The sequence below is a fragment of the Scyliorhinus torazame genome, chromosome 3 (assembly GCF_047496885.1).
Source record: "Scyliorhinus torazame isolate Kashiwa2021f chromosome 3, sScyTor2.1, whole genome shotgun sequence".
Lineage (NCBI taxonomy): Eukaryota > Metazoa > Chordata > Chondrichthyes > Carcharhiniformes > Scyliorhinidae > Scyliorhinus > Scyliorhinus torazame.
In genome coordinates, this window is record NC_092709.1 from 3,120,853 (window position 1) to 3,139,782 (window position 18,930).

The 18,930-nt window shown below is 46.7% G+C and overlaps 1 protein-coding gene across 8 annotated transcripts in view; it reads left to right on the forward strand.

Moving 5' to 3' along the window:
- The window catches only part of LOC140408248 (sodium/hydrogen exchanger 9B2-like), a 261,503-nt gene that overhangs the window by 101,491 nt on the left and 141,082 nt on the right, over positions 1 to 18,930 (forward strand). Inside the window, exon 3 of one of the 8 annotated variants that reach the window (XM_072495199.1) lies at positions 3,833 to 3,984. The exons of the other annotated variants lie outside the window; for them this stretch is intronic. The gene's annotated coding sequence lies outside the window, so the exon portion shown is untranslated. The remainder of the gene's footprint in view (positions 1 to 3,832; positions 3,985 to 18,930) is intronic. 8 annotated transcript variants of the gene reach the window in all.

The following is an 18,930-nucleotide window of genomic DNA, read 5'->3' on the forward strand; positions in this document are numbered from 1 at the left end:
CCTAACCATGCCGAGGCGGTGGATGGGATTGGAGATCTCCACCCCGGCAGAACTCCCCTCCGGGCAATCAACGAGGCGAAGGCGAGGACATCCACCTCCGCCTGTTTGCAGCCCCGGTGAGTCCAACATCTCAAATATGGCAACTAGAAGACAGGGCTCCAACTCGACATTGAGAATCGCTGACATGGTGCTAAAGAAGGAGACACAAAAGCTCACGTGTTTGGGACAGGACCAGAACATGTGTGTGTGGTTTGCCGGGCCCTAGGAACAGCGCTACACCTATCATGAAATGAAATGAAAATCGCTTATTGTCACAAGTAGGCTTCAAATGAAGTTACTGTGAAAAGCCCCTAGTCGCCACATTCCGGCGCCTGTTCAGGGAGGCTGGTACGGGAATTGAACCGTGCTGCTGGCCTGCCTTGGTCTGCTTTAAAAGCCAGCTATTTAGCCCAGTGTGTTAAACCAGCCCCTGGCTTAGTCATCCATCTCTGGAAAAAATCTGCTCATCTTCACCTTGGTGAGGTGTCCCCTAAATACTACTGTAAGCTGGATCAAGCCTAGCCTCGCACACGAGGATGTGGAGTTCAGCCTGTGAAGGGTCTCAGTCCACACCTCATCATCTACTGCAGGCTCCAGCTCCCCCTCCCACCTCGCTTTCACCCCATACACCGTGCCCACCTCCTCTGACTAGATCCACCGATATATGCCCGATATGCTATCCTCCTCCAAACCTGCAAGCAAAAGTATCCTTTACATAAGAGAAATGGGTGGCACCTCTGGAAATGTTGGGAAGGCCTTCTGTACATAATTCCAAACCTGGAGAATATCTAAAAGAATTCACCCCCAGGAGCCCGTATTCCTCCAAGCTGCCATTCGCCCTTCCAGAAACAAGTCCCGTCTCCAGCCTTTTCATTCCCCATTCCCCAAACAGGGTGCCTAGTTTTGCCGTCTCAAACAGGTGGCTGGAACAAATAGGGGCCAACTTCAAGAGACCTGAGCTGAAAATGTTGCTGGAACTGTCTCCATATCAAAGTGGATAGAATATTTTGTCGGCAGAAACAGGAGCGAAGCCATCACCAGTATGTAATCTCCTACAAACCCTCGCCTCAATCTGCACCCAAGTGACCTCTGGGTCACTGCACCAACCTACCACCTTTTCCACGTTGGCCGCCCAGTAATAAAAAGTAAAATAGGCAACGCCAGATTGTCTGTCTCTCTGTAGTTTAAATCTCCCCCCAGGATCAGTTGGTGTGTTACCAAATCCAAGATGGAGGCCAACAACTTCCTTATAAATTCCATCCCAAACAAACCCATCCCATCAACAACCATAACAGTCCCTTCAGAACCCCTTTAACTGAGTCCAAGACTGTGTTCTTTAACAAAGGTCTCCTCCGACATATCGAAACAGTGATCTTTCGGCCCATAAGTAACCACTGGGTACGGCACCCAAAACCTCACTCCACTCTGGTAGAACCCTCAAGAGTATTGAAAGTCAGAGAGATCTCGGTGTACAGGTCCACAGGTCACTGAAAGGGGCAACACAGGTGGAGAAGGTAGTCAAGAAGGCATACGGCATGCTTGCCTTCATTGGCCGGGACATTGAGTATAAGAATTGGCAAGTCATGTTGCAGCTGTATAGAACCTTAGTTAGGCCACACTTGGAGTATCGTGTTCAATTCTAGTCGCCACACTACCAGAAGGATGTGGGGGCTTTAGAGAGGGCGCAGAAGAGATTTACCAGGATGTTGCCTAGTATGGAGAGCATTAGCTATGAGGAGTGGTTGAATAAACTCGGTTTGTTCTCACTGGAACAACGGAGGTTGAGGGGGCGACCTGATAGAGGTCTACAAAATTATGAAGGGCATAGACAGAGTGAATAGTCAGAGGCTTTTCCCCAGGGTAGAGGGGTCAATTACTAGGGGGCATAGGTTTAAGGTGCGAGGGGCAGGGTTTAGAGGAGATGTACGAGGCAAGTTTTTTTTATACAGAGGGTAGTGGGTGTCTGGAACTCGCTACCGGAGGAGGTGACATTTAAGGGGCATCTTGACAAATGCATGAATAGGATGGGAATAAATGGTTACGGACCCAGGAAGTGTAGAAGATTTTAGTTTAGACTGGGCAGCATGGTCGGCACGGGCTTGGAGGGCCAAAGGGCCTGTTCCTGTGCTGTACTTTTCTTTGTTCTTTGTTCTCTGGTATAACGCCGGCTTCGCCTTATTAAAGGCCGCCCACCTCTTCGCCAGCTCCGCTCCAATGCTGGGGCTGGTTTAGCACATTGGGCTCAATCGCTGGCTTTTAAAGCAGACCAAGGCAGGCCAGCAGCACGGTTCGATTCCCGTACCAGCCTCCCCGAACAGGCGCCGGAATGTGGCGACTAGGGGCTTTTCACAGTAACTTCATTGAAGCCTACTCGTGACAAGCGATTTTCATTCATTCATTTCATTTCATTCATGTCTTGATATATCCGGATGGTGTTCCCTTCCAGATGGTGTTCCCTTCCCATCTCAAGCCTCGATTCTCTTTGGCCCACTTCAGGACCCTCTCCTTCCCATGGAATCTGTGGAATCTTGCAGCCACTGCCTATGGTGGCTCCTTTTCTCGGGGAGGTCGTGGGCCTTATCCAACTCTAGAGGGGACATCTGTCCATCCCCACCTCCCCACCCCTACCCCCTCCACCACCAGCCTCCCGAACATCTGAGAAAAATACAGCGGGATTCGGGCCCTCCATCCCCTCCGGCAACCCCATGATTCTGAGGTATTGTCTCCTTGATGTGTTCTCAAGGACACCCACTTTCGCCCATCAGGATCTTGTCTCTCTCCCCCACCGACAGCATCTCAGCCTCTAACTAGGTGCTTTGATCGTTGCGCCTCGACAAAGTTTCTTCCACTCCCTTCAACACCTCTCCGTTCTACATCACAGCCTCCGAGGTGTTCTCCACCTTCTCCCGAATCGGACCAAGGGTTTACCTATTCCTATTTCTAGGAGCAGAAGTGAACCCCTAGTTAATGCCACTTGCTGTACACAATTTAACACATCTAATATAGATCTGGCAAAAGGGGTCTTTGTTGCAGTGTGTGTTTGTTAAGTGTAGAAAAATCTACTGCCATTTCCCTGCTATTGTGTACAATTCTTTTCAGATTACAATAGCAAAATACCACGAGCATAATATGTTTTTATTCAGAAAAATATTGAATTATCCTGTAGTACAAATGAAGCAATTTTAATTAATTGCAGAGGAGGTTCTTCACATAATTTCAATTTAAATGATCTCATTCACATTAAGCAACTTCAAATTATGTAGGTTGTAGTTGAAAACATTCCTATTTTGTTTAAATAAAACAATGGTGTGAGTGCCCATGTACGCTGTGAATCTGTAGGAAAATAGTCACTAAAAATGACAAACGCTATTTTATTAATTTCTAAAGTGTTGTAAAGTATGTTTTCAGTATTAAATGTGTTTTCAAAAACTCGATGGTGCTGAACATAAGGGGAGAGGTGAAAAGAATTCAAAGTCAGCAGACCGAGCTCCCATTTCAGATAACAGCCACATTTGCTATTGTATTTGTTCAATATTCATTCATAAAGTCTACAATTTATTCAAATGTTAAATTTTATCGGCGTGACCAGTCACATGGGGTATTTCTAATAATAATGTACTTTAAGTGTACAATCTAAAGGACTTTGCTGTGTTCTCCAATATTTGTATGACCATATCCTTCACTGATTGTTTCTATGGAGTTGTGGTTTAATCTGTGGTCACTATACACGCCACCTGACTGATCACACATTACATCCTCCATTAACCGTCCGTATCTCATTCTTGTGTTGCAGCCGCTGGTGTTTTCTTAACTGGGTGAGAACCACTCCCATTTGCCTGACAACAAAAGCAAGTTAGAATGAAGCCAACCAATGGACATTAATAAGTTTAAATACTAACTACAGAGTTGTTACAGCACATTGACTGAGTGACAGTAAACAAAGAGGTGAACATGTCTTTTTCAGACTAAAGAAATGTTTAGAGTGCAGTTCCCCAGGGATCAGTGTTAGGACCTCTGTTTTTACTGATCTGTATTAATCACCTAGACTCCGGTGTGGAGGGCACAATGAAAAAAATTGTTGATGACACAAAACTCGGGACTATGGATACAGCCCATGCTGTTAACCTTGAGGATAATTCAACTTCAAAAGGACTTGGTTGGTGGAATAGGTGGAAAGTTACAGATTAAATTTAATGCAGTGACGTGATTCATTTTGTTCTGGAGAACACAGAGAAACAATATTAAATAAGAGTACAATTCCAATCGGGGTGCACGCAGGAACAGGGGGAACCTTGTGCATAAATCATTGAAGGAGCTCTGCTGAGCGAGCAGTTATTAAAGCATTCCACATACTGGGCTTTATCACTAGGGACTAGATTACAAATTAAGGAAGTTATGTTCAAGCTTTATGAAAAACTGATTAAACCTTAACTGGATAAATGAATCCAGTCGTGGGCGTTACAATTTAGGAAGGGTGAAGACATTAGAGAGAGTGCAGAAAAGGCTCAAGAGAATGGTTCCGGGGTGAGGAGGCCATTCGGCCCATTGAGTCTGCACCAGTCTTTGGAAAGAGTACCCTACTTAAGGCCACACCTCCAACCTAACCCCGTAACCCAGTAACCCCACCTAACCATTTTTGGTCACCTAAGGGCAATTTAGAATGGCCAATCCACCAAACCTGCACATCTTTGGACTGTGGGAGGAAACTGGAGCACCCGGAGGAAACCCACGCAGATACAGGAAGACATAGACATAGAATTTACAGTGCAGAAGGAGACCATTCAGCCAATTGAGTCTGCACTGATCCTTGGAAAGAGCACCCCACACCTCCGCCCTATCCCCACAACCCAGCAACCCCACCCAACCTTTTTGGACACTAAGGGGCAATTTAGCATGGCCAATCCACCTAACATTCACATCATTGGACTGTGGGAGGAAAGCAAAGCACCCAGAGGAAACCCACGCAGACACGGGGGAACGTGCAGACTCCACACAGAGTCACCCAAGCTGTGAATCGAACCTGGGACCCTGGAGCTGTGAAGCAACAATGCTAACCACTGTGCTACAGTGCCACCCTTACCCACTGTGCTACCATGCTACCCATACCCACTGCTACCGTGCCACCCATAATAGAGATATGGGACCTTCTTGAAGAAGAGAAAGTTGAGAGGAGATTTAACATCATGAGGGGTCTGGACAGGAGAAATAGTTCCCATTGGTGGAAGGATGGAGAACCAGATGGTACGGATTTATGTCAATTGACAAAAGAAGCAATGGTGGCATGAAGAAAAACCTTTTCATACGGTGAATGGTTAGAATTTGGAGTGTACTGTCTGGATGTATGGTGGTGGCAAATTCTTTTTTTTTTAATTTAGAGTGCCCAATTCATTTTTTTCCAATTAAGGGGCAATTTAGCATGGCCAATCCACCTACCCTGCACATCTTTGGGTTGTGGGGGCGAAACCCACGCAAACACAGGGAGAATGTGCAAACTCCACATGGACAGTGACCCAGAGCTGGGATCGAACCTGCGACCTCGGCGCCATGAGGCAGCAGGGTGGTGGAGGCAAATTCAATTGATGCATTCAAAAAGGAATTGAATTATTACCCGAAAGGAAAAAAACTATTCAGGGCTGTGAGGAAAAGGCAGCAGAATGGGACTAGGTGAATTGCTCCTTCAGAATGCCAGAACAGACATGATGGGATTCCTTCTGTGCCAAAACCCTTATAAAACGGAGGCCACTCAGTCCATGATGTCCCTGCCAGCTCTCTGTATAGCTACCCTGTCAATCCGATTCCCGTTGGCCCCATAGCCCTCATTGTTTATTTTACTCAAGTACTTATCTGATTTCCAATTGAAATCCTTGATTGTCTCTAATTCCACCACCGTTGTAGGCAGAAAAGTCCAGGTCATTACCACTTGGTTCTTCCTTGCATTCCTCCCATGTCTCCTGTCCAAAACCTTACATTTGTGTTCCCCAGTCCTTGTACCATCAGCCAATGGGTACAACTCTTTTTTGTCTACCTTATTTAATCCTGTCATAATCTTGTATATTTATATCAAACTTCTTTGCTCAAAGGTAAGCAGTACTAGCTTCTTCAAACTAACTTTATAGCTAAACTTCCTCATCACTGGACCACTTCGGTGGGTCTCCTCCACACTCTGTCATGGATCTTTACATCCTTCCCAAAATGTGGTAACCAGAACTGGGCACAATACTTTAGTTGTGGTCTAATCAGAGCTTTATAAATATCAACATAACTTCCCAACTTTTGCATTCAATATCTCTGTTAATGAAGTGCGAGGTCCATATACTTTGGTAATTACTTTTTCAATATGTCCTGACAACTTCACAAATCTATGCACATACACCTCCAGGATCCCTCTGTTCCTGAACGGTCTTTAGAACTATGCCATTTTGGCACTCTGCTATTACAGCAAGACCTGGACAATATCCAGGCTTGGGAGAACAAGTGACAAGTAACATTTGCGCCACACAAGTGCAGGGCAATGACGATCATCAACAACACAGGATCTTGACATTCAAAGGCATTACCATCGCTGAATAACCCACTATCAACATCCTGGGGGTTACCATTGTCTAGAAACTGAACTGGATGGACCATATAAATACTGTGATTACAGGCGCAAGTCAAAGGCTAGGGATCCTATGGTGAGTAGCTCACCTCCTGACCGCCCCCCACCCCTCCCCCCCTCAAAAGCCCACAAGTCAGGAGTGTGATGGACTAATGTCCACTTGCCTGGATGAGCGCAGCTCCAACAACACTCAAGAAACTTGACACCATCCAGGACAAAGCAGCCCACTTGATTGCTCCCCCTTCCACAAACATTCACTCCCTCCACCACCGACGCACAGTGGCAGCCGTGTGTACTATCTACAAGATGCACTGCAGTAACTCACCAAGGTTCCTTAGGCAGCACCTTCCAAACCCATGACCACTACCATGTAGAAGGACAAGAGCAGCAGATATCTGGGAGCCCCACCATCTGGAGGTTCCCCTCCAAGTCACTCACCATCCTGACTTGGAAATATATCAGCGTTCTTCACTGTCGTTGGGTCAAACTCCTGGAGCTCCCTCCCTAACAGCACAGTGGATGTACCTATACCTCACGACTGCAGCGGTTAAAGAATACAGGTCACGACCACCACTCGGGTTGGGCAATAAATGCTGGCCTAGCCAGCGAAGCCTACATCCCATAAAATTATTTTTTTTAAAATTTAAACTCCCTATCCATTTTGCTAAAGTGCATCGCTTCACATTTCTCTGTACTGAGTTCCTCCCATCACCTTCCTGTCCATTCTGCTAGTTTATTTTAAGTTTTGTTGCAGCTGGTTGTTATCATCCTCACTTTCTGTGATGCCTTCAGGTATAATATCATTGGCAAATTTTGAAATTTTACTCTCTACTCCAATATCCAAATAATTTCTATCGAAAGAAAGTTGTGGTTTTAGCACTGATCCTTGGGAAACACCGCAGTCTATCACGCTTCAGTCTGAAAAACAATCATTGACCACAACTTTCTGTTTTTGTCCTTATACCATGTTTCATCTTGAACCTTTTCACTCAGACTTCATATAACATGAGGCTGACTCATTTTTATCAGGAACAACCAACAAACTTTTTTTCAAGACAAGTCTGCTTAGGAGGCAGGTTTGGTTGTATGTGGTAAGCTTCACATCTTAATGTTTGTGGGGAAAACCAGTCACGGTTATATGATTACAAATATATGTCAACATTTGGGAAAGACTTTTCTAATTGGAATACCAAACAAGAGTTGGTTACTGACTTCAAAACATGCTGCATTGCCGACTGTTGTTTTGTTTCAATGTAACCAATATCAATCTGGTTTCAATGAAAAGAGAAACTATTGGTAATACCGAGCAGGTCAGAGAGAATTTGTGAAAAGAAAAACAAGCCATTGACACCTAGGATGTGCAATCTTTTCAGAGATGAAGACTGAAAAATAACCAACTGATGTGTTAGGCAGGTAGGTTCGATGTGGACTGCACTCGATGCAGGGAAGCTAGAAACAGACGTCTAACACTGGAGAAGATCCAACATTGTTTTATTCAACGATAGAATTAACAAACATATTTAACTGTGGGTCGACACGATACTGAACTGACTGGAGACCTTGTACTAGCCTGACCAGACTTACTAGCTACCGCATGGTGTTTGCACTGTGCTAGCTCGTGGACTCTGACTGTCTCAGTGGCTGGGTCCCGAGAGAGCGGGAAACCTAGTGCCCTCTGGCTTTACAGTGGTGGTGTCCTGTCTGGTGATTGGCTGTGCTGTGTTGTATGCTTACTGGTCATCCTGTGTGTCAATCACTGCCTGTCTGCATCTCATTATATACATGACTGGATATTATGACACCAACATTTTAGTAAAGGTGTAAAAGGTTGATAGAGAAAGGGAGAGAGCAGCAAGAATCAACAGATATGATGATCACAGAGAGGGAGCAAACCTGTTGCGTGATGTGCAAGATGCCTTATGATCAATGATGGGCCTTCAACTATTTACAGTCTACAATAGCTTGGACAAATTGCAGTCAAATTTGCTGATACAAAGTTAGGTAGAAAAGCAAGTTGTGAGGAGAGTCTGCAGAGGGATAGGTTGAGTGCGTGGGCAAATGTTTTGTGGGGAGTATAATGTGGGTTGGTCCACTTTGGCTGGTAGAATAATAGAAAGACAGAATATGATTTAACTGGAGAGAGACTGCAGAATGCTGCATTGCACAAGGGTCTGGGAGTCCGTGTACATGAAGCACAAAAGGTTCATGCGCAGATACAGCAGGTTAGGAAGGCAAGTACAGTGTTGACATTTACTGCAAGGGAGATGGAGAAGGCAAATCTTTCTACAACTGGACAGGGCATTGGTGAGACCACACCTGGTGTACTGTGTACAATTTTGGTCTCCTTACTTAAAGGAAGGATATACTTGCCTTGGAATCAGTTCAGAGAAGGATGAATCAGGAAAATTTGAGCAAGGAGGACAGCACGGTAGCATTGTGGATGGCACAATTGCTTCAAAGCTCCAAGGTCCCAAGTTCGATTCTGGCTTGGGTCACTGTCTGTACGGAGTCTGCACATCCGCCCCGTGTGTGCGTGGGTTTTCTCCGGGTGCTCCGGTTTCCTCCCACAGTCCAAAGATGTGCAGGTTAGGTGGATTGGCCATTCTAAATTTCCCTTAGTGTCCAAAATTGCCCTTAGTGTTGGGTGGGGTTACTGGGTTATGGGGATAGGGTAGAGGTATGGATCTTGGGTAGGGTGCTCTTTCCAAGAGCTGGTGCAGACTCGATGGGCCGAATGGCCTCCTTCTGCACTGTAAATTCTATCTTATCCATTCTATATAGTCATTGGAATTTAGAAGAATGAGAGATGATCTTATTGAAGCAAATAAGTTGCTGAGGAAGGTTGACAGGGTAGATGCTGAGAGAATGTTTTCCCTGTGGGGGATCTATAACTAGGGGGCACAGTTTAAGGGGTCTTCCAATTAAAACTAGAAGAAATTTCATTTCTCGGGGTCATTAGTGTTTGGTATTTTCAATATTGAACATACTCAAGGCTGAGTTAGATAGACGTTTGCTCGACAATGGGGTCAGAAAGTCATGGGGCTCAGGCAGGGAAATAGTTCAGGCCACAGTCAGATTGGTCATGATCTTATTAAATGGCAAAGCAGGCTAAAGGGGCCAAATGGCCCACTCCTGCTATTTTTATGATCGTATGATCGAAACACAAAACTTAGCTGGTATAAAATATCAGCACTGAAGTTAGTGATGCTGAGACATAGAAAGACAAAAAGTAAATGGCATAGGTTGAAATTTTAAAAGGTGCAAGAATAAGGAAAAGGCAGGTTGTTGATGTAGTAAATGGACAATAACAGCAAGGCCACATTTAGTGCAAAATCCCAGTTTCCCTGAGAAAGGTATTGGTGAAGCTCCTGCAATGCTGCAGTCCAGGTGGTGATGATGATCCCACAATGGTGTTCGGCAAGGAACTTCAGGAGAATGATGAAGAAACAGCAATGTATGCCCATGTCAAGATGGTATGTAATTGGGATGTGAAGGGTTCGTAAGGCAAGTCGCAGTAGAGGTCATGAGGGGGAGGTGTTTTTGATTGTACATATTGCAGCCACTTGCACCTGGAAAGGAGAGAGTACATATTGAGATCAGTGGTGTCAATCAAGGAAACTGTTTTGTAGTTTGCTTGCATTTAATTTCAGCTGACCAAAGACAGTGAGGTCAGAGTGGGTAGGGACAGGAAGCAACATAGTGAGCCAGAGGGAGGTCAGGATCATGTGGACAGAACAGAGGAAAGCGATCTTCTAAACTGCATTTGGTTTCACCATTAGCAGCAAATGCAATATATTAGATTGGAGCAAGAACACAATCTCTGAAATTGAGGAGTTTGGATCTCCGGATAGTATAATGAGAGGAGAAAATTGGTTTGTTTAATCTTCAGTTTTAGGGAAGAGTCAGGGGAACAATCTCTGGATGTAGGGTTCTTTGAAAGTTGCCACTCAAGTGGATAGAGCTGTGAAGAAGGCCTATGGTGTGCTCGCGTTCATTATCAGAGGGATTGAATTTAAGAGCCGTGAGGTGATGATGCAGCTGTACAAAACTTTGGTAAGGCCACATTTGGAGTACTGTGTACAGTTCTGGTCGCCTCATTTTAGGAAGGATATGGAAGCTTTGGAAAAGGTGCAAAGAAGATTTACCAGGATGTTGCCTGGAATGGAGAGTAGGTCTTACGAGGAAAGGTTGAGGGTGCTAGGCATTTTCTCATTAGAACGGAGAAGGATGAGGGGCAACTTGATAGAGGTTTATAAGATGATCAGGGGAATAGATAGAGTAGACAGTCAGAGACTTTTTCCCCGGGTGGAACAAACCATTACAAGGGGACATAAATTTAAGGTGAAAGGTGGAAGATATAGGAGGGCTATCAGAGGTAGGTTCTTTACCCAGAGAGTAGTGAGGGCATGGAATGCACTGCCTGTGGAAGTAGTTGAGTCGGAAACATTAGGGACCTTCAAGCAGCTATTGGATAGGTACATGGATTACGGTAAAATGATATAGTGTAGATTTATTTGTTCTTAAGGGCAGCACGGTAGCATTGTGGATAGCACAATTGCTTCACAGCTCCAGGGTCCCAGGTTCGATTCCGGCTTGGGTCACTGTCTGTGCAGAGTCTGCACGTCCTCCCCGTGTCTGCGTGGGTTTCCTCCGGGTGCTCCGGTTTCCTCCCACAGTCCAAAGATGTGCAGGGTAGGTGGATTGGCCATGATAAATTGCCCTTAGTGTCCAAAATTGCCCTTGGTGTTGGGTGGAGGTGTTGAGTTTGGGTGGGGTGCTCTTTCCAAGAGCCGGTGCAGACTCGGGGGGCCGAATGGCCTCCTTCTGCACTGTAAATTCAATGATAATCTATGATTAATCTAGGACAAAGGTTCGGCACAACATCGTGGGCCGAAGGGCCTGTTCTGTGCTGTATTTTCTATGTTCTATGTTCTAGGGTCACTGAAATAATGGACATGGGTATCACAGAGGAAAAAAGCACATTTCAGCAGCTTGGCTAGAAAAGTCAAGTCATCAGAGTAAATAAAGTGGTGAAATTAGGGGAAAGGGGTCTTTATGTAAACAGCGTGGGGAAGAGGGCTGGTGGTTGCAAAAGGTAGTGGGATTGTAATAGGTTTTATTCTCAAAATATGGATGACTGATGGTAAGGCTGTTTTATTGTCCGTCACCAGTTACCATGAGAGGGTGTAGGTGGCAGCATTATTTTTACAACAAATTGCTTGCTAAGTCATTTCACAGGGTTGGCAGCATAGGTCAGGATGGGAGGTAAGCAGCAGCAAAATTCAGTGCAACAGAGTGAAGATCAGATCGAGACCCCAAGGAGAATTGGAACAAAGACTTTTCTCCAAAAAACCATCGGCATCGCTGGATCTCCTGACAATTCTGATATTGAAATCTTTTGTCTGGAGAAAATGAGTGAAATTAAAGGTGACTTTGTGGGAACAAGTTCAAGAAGGCAAAGTAATGGCGATGGAATGTTTAGGCCGCTGTTCAAACAGGGATCAAAGTGGTGTCAAGGATAGGGACAACACGTCCTGCCCTGCAGAGCTGGCCTTGAATGCTAACCACTCAATGTTGGGCATCTTAGCTTGGGCGAGGATGCTGTTGTTGGACCGTGTTTCCTGCGCCGGATTTGGACGATCTTACGCAGGCAACACAGATGGTTGCTCTTCATTGTTTTGAGGTGCCTGTTTTAGGTTGCCAAATCTCTGAAACATTCCTGCTACCCAGGAATCCATGACTTTCGGCTTAGGATGAAGATCCTGGTCCGCAAACACTGTCCTCCTCAGATTTGGCTGTCATTAGAAATTTGTCACCACCCTCTGCCTGTTCCACGATGGCTTGCAAGCCACGATCCTTACCAATAGAACCACCAATCCTGATCTCCGTGAAGACTGAGGTCAAACAAGGCTGTGTCATCACACCAACCCTCTTCTCCATCCTCCTTGCTGCAGCACTGTATCTCACCTCCAGCACACTATCCTCCAGCGTGGAGCTGATCCTTGCTGCAGCACTGTATCTCACCTCCAGCACACTATCCTCCAGCGTGGAGCTGATCCTTGCTGCAGCACTGTATCTCACCTCCAGCACACTATCCTCCAGCGTGGAGCTGATCCTTGCTGCAGCACTGTATCTCACCTCCAGCACACTATCCTCCAGCGTGGAGCTGATCCTTGCTGCAGCACTGTATCTCACCTCCAGCACACTATCCTCCAGCGTGGAGCTGATCCTTGCTGCAGCACTGTATCTCACCTCCAGCACACTATCCTCCAGCGTGGAGCTGATCCTTGCTGCAGCACTGTATCTCACCTCCAGCACACTATCCTCCAGCGTGGAGCTGATCCTTGCTGCAGCACTGTATCTCACCTCCAGCACACTATCCTCCAGCGTGGAGCTGATCCTTGCTGCAGCACTGTATCTCACCTCCAGCACACTATCCTCCAGCGTGGAGCTGATCCTTGCTGCAGCACTGTATCTCACCTCCAGCACACTATCCTCCAGCGTGGAGCTGATCCTTGCTGCAGCACTGTATCTCACCTCCAGCACACTATCCTCCAGCGTGGAGCTGATCCTTGCTGCAGCACTGTATCTCACCTCCAGCACACTATCCTCCAGCGTGGAGCTGATCCTTGCTGCAGCACTGTATCTCACCTCCAGCACACTATCCTCCAGCGTGGAGCTGATCCTTGCTGCAGCACTGTATCTCACCTCCAGCACACTATCCTCCAGCGTGGAGCTGATCCTTGCTGCAGCACTGTATCTCACCTCCAGCACACTATCCTCCAGCGTGGAGCTGATCCTTGCTGCAGCACTGTATCTCACCTCCAGCACACTATCCTCCAGCGTGGAGCTGATCCTTGCTGCAGCACTGTATCTCACCTCCAGCACACTATCCTCCAGCGTGGAGCTGATTTACTGAACAAATGGGAACCTGTTCAACCTGTGCAGCCTTCAGTCCAAAACCCAAAACACTCCAACTCCGTCAGTGAGCTCTAGTGGGCAGATGGTGCCCGTGTGTGTGTCCTCACTCATAAACTGAGCTTCAGGACATTGTCAACTCATTTGAACTCATTTTCACATTTACTTTGTGACTAAAGCAAAAACTATTTTAAAATGTTGGGTACAATTTGACCTGCGGATTGAACTCACCAAACACGTTTCAATTTGCCACATTTCTGTTTAACCCTGGGCTGTATTTATATGTAGTAGTTAGACATCTGGCCTTAAAGGAACAAACTAACTTAAACACTGCTTCATATTAATACATTGTGTATGACATGATATTATATACCTGCCATTTAAAAAGGCACATCCTCTAATCAGCATGTCAATTGTAGCTTTAACAGTGTAATTTACCCCCTTCCCCGAACCTTCAGCAACAACTGGTATTGACTGGCTCACTTAGCCTCATACTTATACATTTGTCATCTCTCCACATCTGCCAAAGACTCCAAATAATCTGGAGTGAGAGGGCAGTAGTTCTGATTTTTACATTGAGCCAGCCTCTCAAAGCCATGTTTTGAGTACCGCTGACTTGTTTCTCTGTGATTCACCGCGGGATCGCCGCCGCACCGGTCGGGGGCCATTGAAAGTGGCAACCCCGGCGATTCTCCGGGCCTCGACGGGTCGAGTGCCCGCCGAGTCCCACCGGCGTGAGTTACGTCTGGTCCCACCCGGCGGGATCTCGGAGTTCTGACTGCGAGTGGCGTCCTGATGGGGTTGCGGGGGGATCCGACTCCTGGGGGTGTCGGGGCATCCACGGTGGCCTGGCCCACGATCGGGGCCTATCAATCGGGCCCCTGTAGGGCTCTGCTATATTGCTGGGGGCCGGCGCGGAGAAGAGAACGCAATCGCGGACTCGCGGGGCCGTGGCGCACATGCGCGGGCTTGCGCTGGCCGTTGCGTGCCAGCTTCCGAGTGCCGGAGCAGCGGACACCACTCCGGCGGCGTACCCCTAGGAAGGGGTGCATACTCGGGCCTGGTGGCCCGTTGACGAGTGGCTCGCGCCGCTTCTGACGCCGCGTCAGAACCTGGCCGCGGGATCGGACAATCCCGGCCACATTTTGCCTGGGTGGAACTTTTTGTAAAATCAGGGGGAAATCAGCTTGCAAGAGGTTAATATCACAGATCACACAAAGCATATTGTCAGCATTAAACTGCCAGCTTAGAACAGACGGGTGTCTGGGAAAGGTCTGCACAAGATGTATGTTTTGCTATGGCCCACGCAATAACAGACTGGGGTTAATTAGTTGATTAACCTCAGGGAACATTATTTGAATTCCAACACCTTTTATGCAATTGTTAAAGATTGCCTACATTGTTTTTCAAAATACTGTGAGATGTCTTGCTGATTAAGGTGTTGTTCTTTTCAACCCACCCATTCTAGCAGGCTGCAACCTCCCAAATAATTGATAACCTGTTAGTGGTACTTGGTGTTGGTTATCGAGAAATGCAGTCAGCTGCTGCGTTGTTCCAGGGTCTGAGGAGTGTTGACAAGCCGCCTGGTCACAGATCACAGAACCACCAGCAGCTTGCAGCAGTCTCTATTTTTCAATAGTTTGTCCAGGTTATTTGCATTCTGCAACATTCCAGAAAAATGTCTCTGCTGCATTTTACCCAGTACAAATGTGGCATTGCTAATTTGTTAGATTTTTGATCTGGGAAGAGGCAGGTAAAGTTATTAAGATGTGTGTTCAATAACAAAATCGTGAGTTTTTCATGAATTATAAAATGCGCAATCATCTTTGATCACCGAGATTTGTGTTGTTAATTTCCAGGAGAGGGTGAGGTTGGAGAATTGAGTGTGAATATATCGAGGGAAATGGATGAGAATGAGAAGGGAAAGAAAATCAATCGCAATTAAGGGGCAGGTAGCTGGGAGGTGGAAATAGATAGTAATGAGGGGAAGGGAAAAGAGGAGCAGCAGTGATGGACCATCAATAATAGACAAAGTGAGTTATTAGAACTAAATTGTGGCTTTAATACACTGAGATGTGTGCCTGCCTGCTGCTGATCCCTCACTGGGGGCAGGGCCACAGATCAGCCAACTATATACATCATTTATGCAGAGGGGATGGCGATCGGAGGGGCTGGCACTGCCAGATTTATTGTATTGTTACTGGACGATGAATGTAGAAAAGGTGCGGCAGTGGTGAGGGGAGAGGGGGGTTGGGGTGGGGGCAAATGGAGGAGGTTTCTTGTGTTGGGACATGTTCAAAGGCACTGGTCACTGCCCCTCCCCGGTTTTCCCGGCCTGGAATACGGCAAACCCGACAGTGGTGCCATCCCATAAAATTTGGAATCAGCTGAGGTAGCTCTTTGGATTGGGGGCAGGTTGGTATTGTCGCCAATCTGCAGTAACCATAGGTTTGCACCGTCGGGAATAGACGCAACTTATAGGAGCTGGAGGAGGAAGGGGTGGAGAGAATCAGGGAGACTCTCGAGGCTGGAGGAGAAATCCCAGCTCCTGAGGGGAAGTGAATTTAGGTATATGCAGGTGCAGGACTTTGTCCTTCATTCCCTTATCTGCTGAGGCATGCGTTGATGAATAGATTGTTATCATACGATGAGCTAGGGGAAGAAAAGATCAGATATATATGGGTGGTTAGTGGAGACGGGGAAGGTCCGTTAGAAAAGATAAAGGGGAAGTGGTAGGAGGAGCTGGAAGTGGTACTGGGGGGAGGGGACTGCAGTGAAATACTGACACACTTAATAAATTGTAGTGCACAAAGATTCCATGAGACGAATAGAGTGAAGTCGATGAGGCTTTATTAAGCGTGTCTGTTCCCCAGCAGCTCGATAGTAAACTGGCCTGCGGGGGAAGACTCCGGCTTCTTATACTCCGCCTTCAGGGCGGAGCTTGAGGTCAACGGCCACCCAGGACCCGGGATCTGTCAGCCAATGACATTAGGGCTTCCAGTCCCACATGACCCCCAATACATACTACCACATACTGTACCGGGCAAACTCAAGATCCTTCTGTGTCAGGATGGTCCTGATTTAATTTAATGTTGTTCACAGGGTTCATATGACCAGAGTGTGTATGAGCGTTTTTTTCCCAGATGTGGAGAAGAGGTGAGATTGGTGCGCAGGGAGGGGGGATGAATCAGTGCATATGTTAATGATAATCGCTTGTTGTTGTCATAATAACCATTCATGTATATAATGAGATGCAGACAGGCAGTGATTGACACACAGGATAACCAATGAACACACACAACACATAACAACCAATCACCAGACAGGACACCACCACTATAAAGCACACAGGGCATTAAGACTCTCCCTCTCTCCACAGGACACAGCTACTGGGATAGTCAGAGTGCACAAGCCAGTGAGCACTATCACCATGAGGTAGAGAGTTAGTCTGGTCAGGCCAGTAGGAGGATATCAGTTGGATTGATAGAGTGTCAACTCACAGCAGACTATGTACAGCAATCAGCAAGTTCAATAAAACAGTGTTGGACCATCTCCTGTGTCAGAAGCTTGTTTCTAGTTTCACTGCATCCAGTTGCAGTCAACGTTGAACCAACTTAAATAACACATCAGTTGTCACAAGTAGGCTTCAATGAAGTTACTGTGAAAAGCCCCTAGTCGCCACATTCCACTGTTCGGAGAGGCTGGTACGGGAATATGTTTTGGTCCTGCCCGAAACTGGTTGGGTCATGGACATCGGTGTTTGAGACTTTGCCGACGATCGTGGGAGTGAGATTGGAGCCGTGCCCTTTGGTGTCAGTTTTCAGCGTTTGGGAGCTGCTGGAGGGAAAGGGGCTGATGTCATGGCCTTCGTCTCTCTGACTGCCCGGTGGATGGAGATCGGAGGAGGAGTTCCATTCGAGGTTGAGGCACTTTCAAAGATCTGTTTGTCGGCAGCAATTAAAGTGTGTGTGTGGGGGGGGGGGGGGGGGATTGGTGTTTGTTTTGGGGGTAAAATGTTTACAAAGATATAAAAATGACAAACCGCCTATAATATGGTTGTGTGTGTTGTGTATGATTGTGGAAATTTGGCATTGTTTGAAATACAATATATTTGAACAAAAAATGTTATTCTCACCACAAAGTGGGTTCTGAGGTGGCGTGGGGGGCAGGGCTTGGGGGCTGGGGGTGGGGGAGGAGAGTATAAAATTGAATGGATGCGAATCCCTTCAGGAACCTGCCCTCCAAAACCCAGATGCAATTTCACACTTGAACAGGCGGGGTCTGGGTGGGAACCCCATCTTTCGCCCATTAAGGCTTTTAAGTGGCCACTTAAGGACCTTTTCCCACCCTAGCCTCAATTTTTAGGCTGTTGGAGAGAGTGCAGGTAGGGTGGGAACATGACAATGGAACTTTTCCCCATCTTGGGCAGGAGAGGGTGGCTGGGCGGGATGCCTCACTCTGAAGCCCCTGTAAGAGTTGGAGCTCCCTCCCCCCAGGACATTAGAACTCCGAGCTCATTTCTCCCCCTCCCTTACACCACTTCCAGCCATTGCAGCGCTGTGCCTGACCTGGCTGAAGAGCTGTCGGTCAATAAGATTGGCTGACAGCTCTCATGGGTGGGATCTCCATCAAAGGACGGACAGAAGTCCTACCCACTGCCAGTCAACGCTCAGGTGAATGTTAAATGTCAGTGGGAGTTCGAGAGTTGGCTGTTGCACGTTGCCCTCCAACTCTCAGAACTCACCATCCCTAAAGTCCGACCTAGTGTGTGCAATTTTGGTCTCCATAATTTCACTTGCATTGGAGGCAGTGCAGCAAAGGTTCGCTGATTAGTCCCTGTAATGAGACAGTTGTTCTTTGATCGGAGGCTTCGTAAACTGGGCCCATATTCTCTGGAATTTAGAAGAATGAGAGCTGATCTCGTTGAAAGATGCAAGATATTGAAGGGTCTTTACTGGGTCGACACAGAAATTGTTCCTCCATGCTGATGTGTCCAGGGCACAGTCTCATGATAAGGGGGCGATCATTTAGCAATGAGATGAGAAATTTCTTCACCAAGAGTTATGAATCTTGGACTTCTCTATCCGAAAGGGTTGCAGATGCTCTGTTGTTGAATATATTTAAGATTTTCTTTTTGTTTGAGGGAATCAAGTGATAATCTTTTTTGTCACAAGTAGGCTTACATTAAGTAATGTAATGAAGTTACTGTGAAAAGCCCCTAGTAGGCACATTCGGGCGCCTGTTCGGGTACACAGAGGGAGAATTCAGAATGTGCAATTCACCTAACAGCACGTCTTTCAGGATTTGCATGAGAAACCGGAGCACCCGGAGGAAACCCACGCAGACACGGGGAGAATGTGCAGAATCCGCACAGA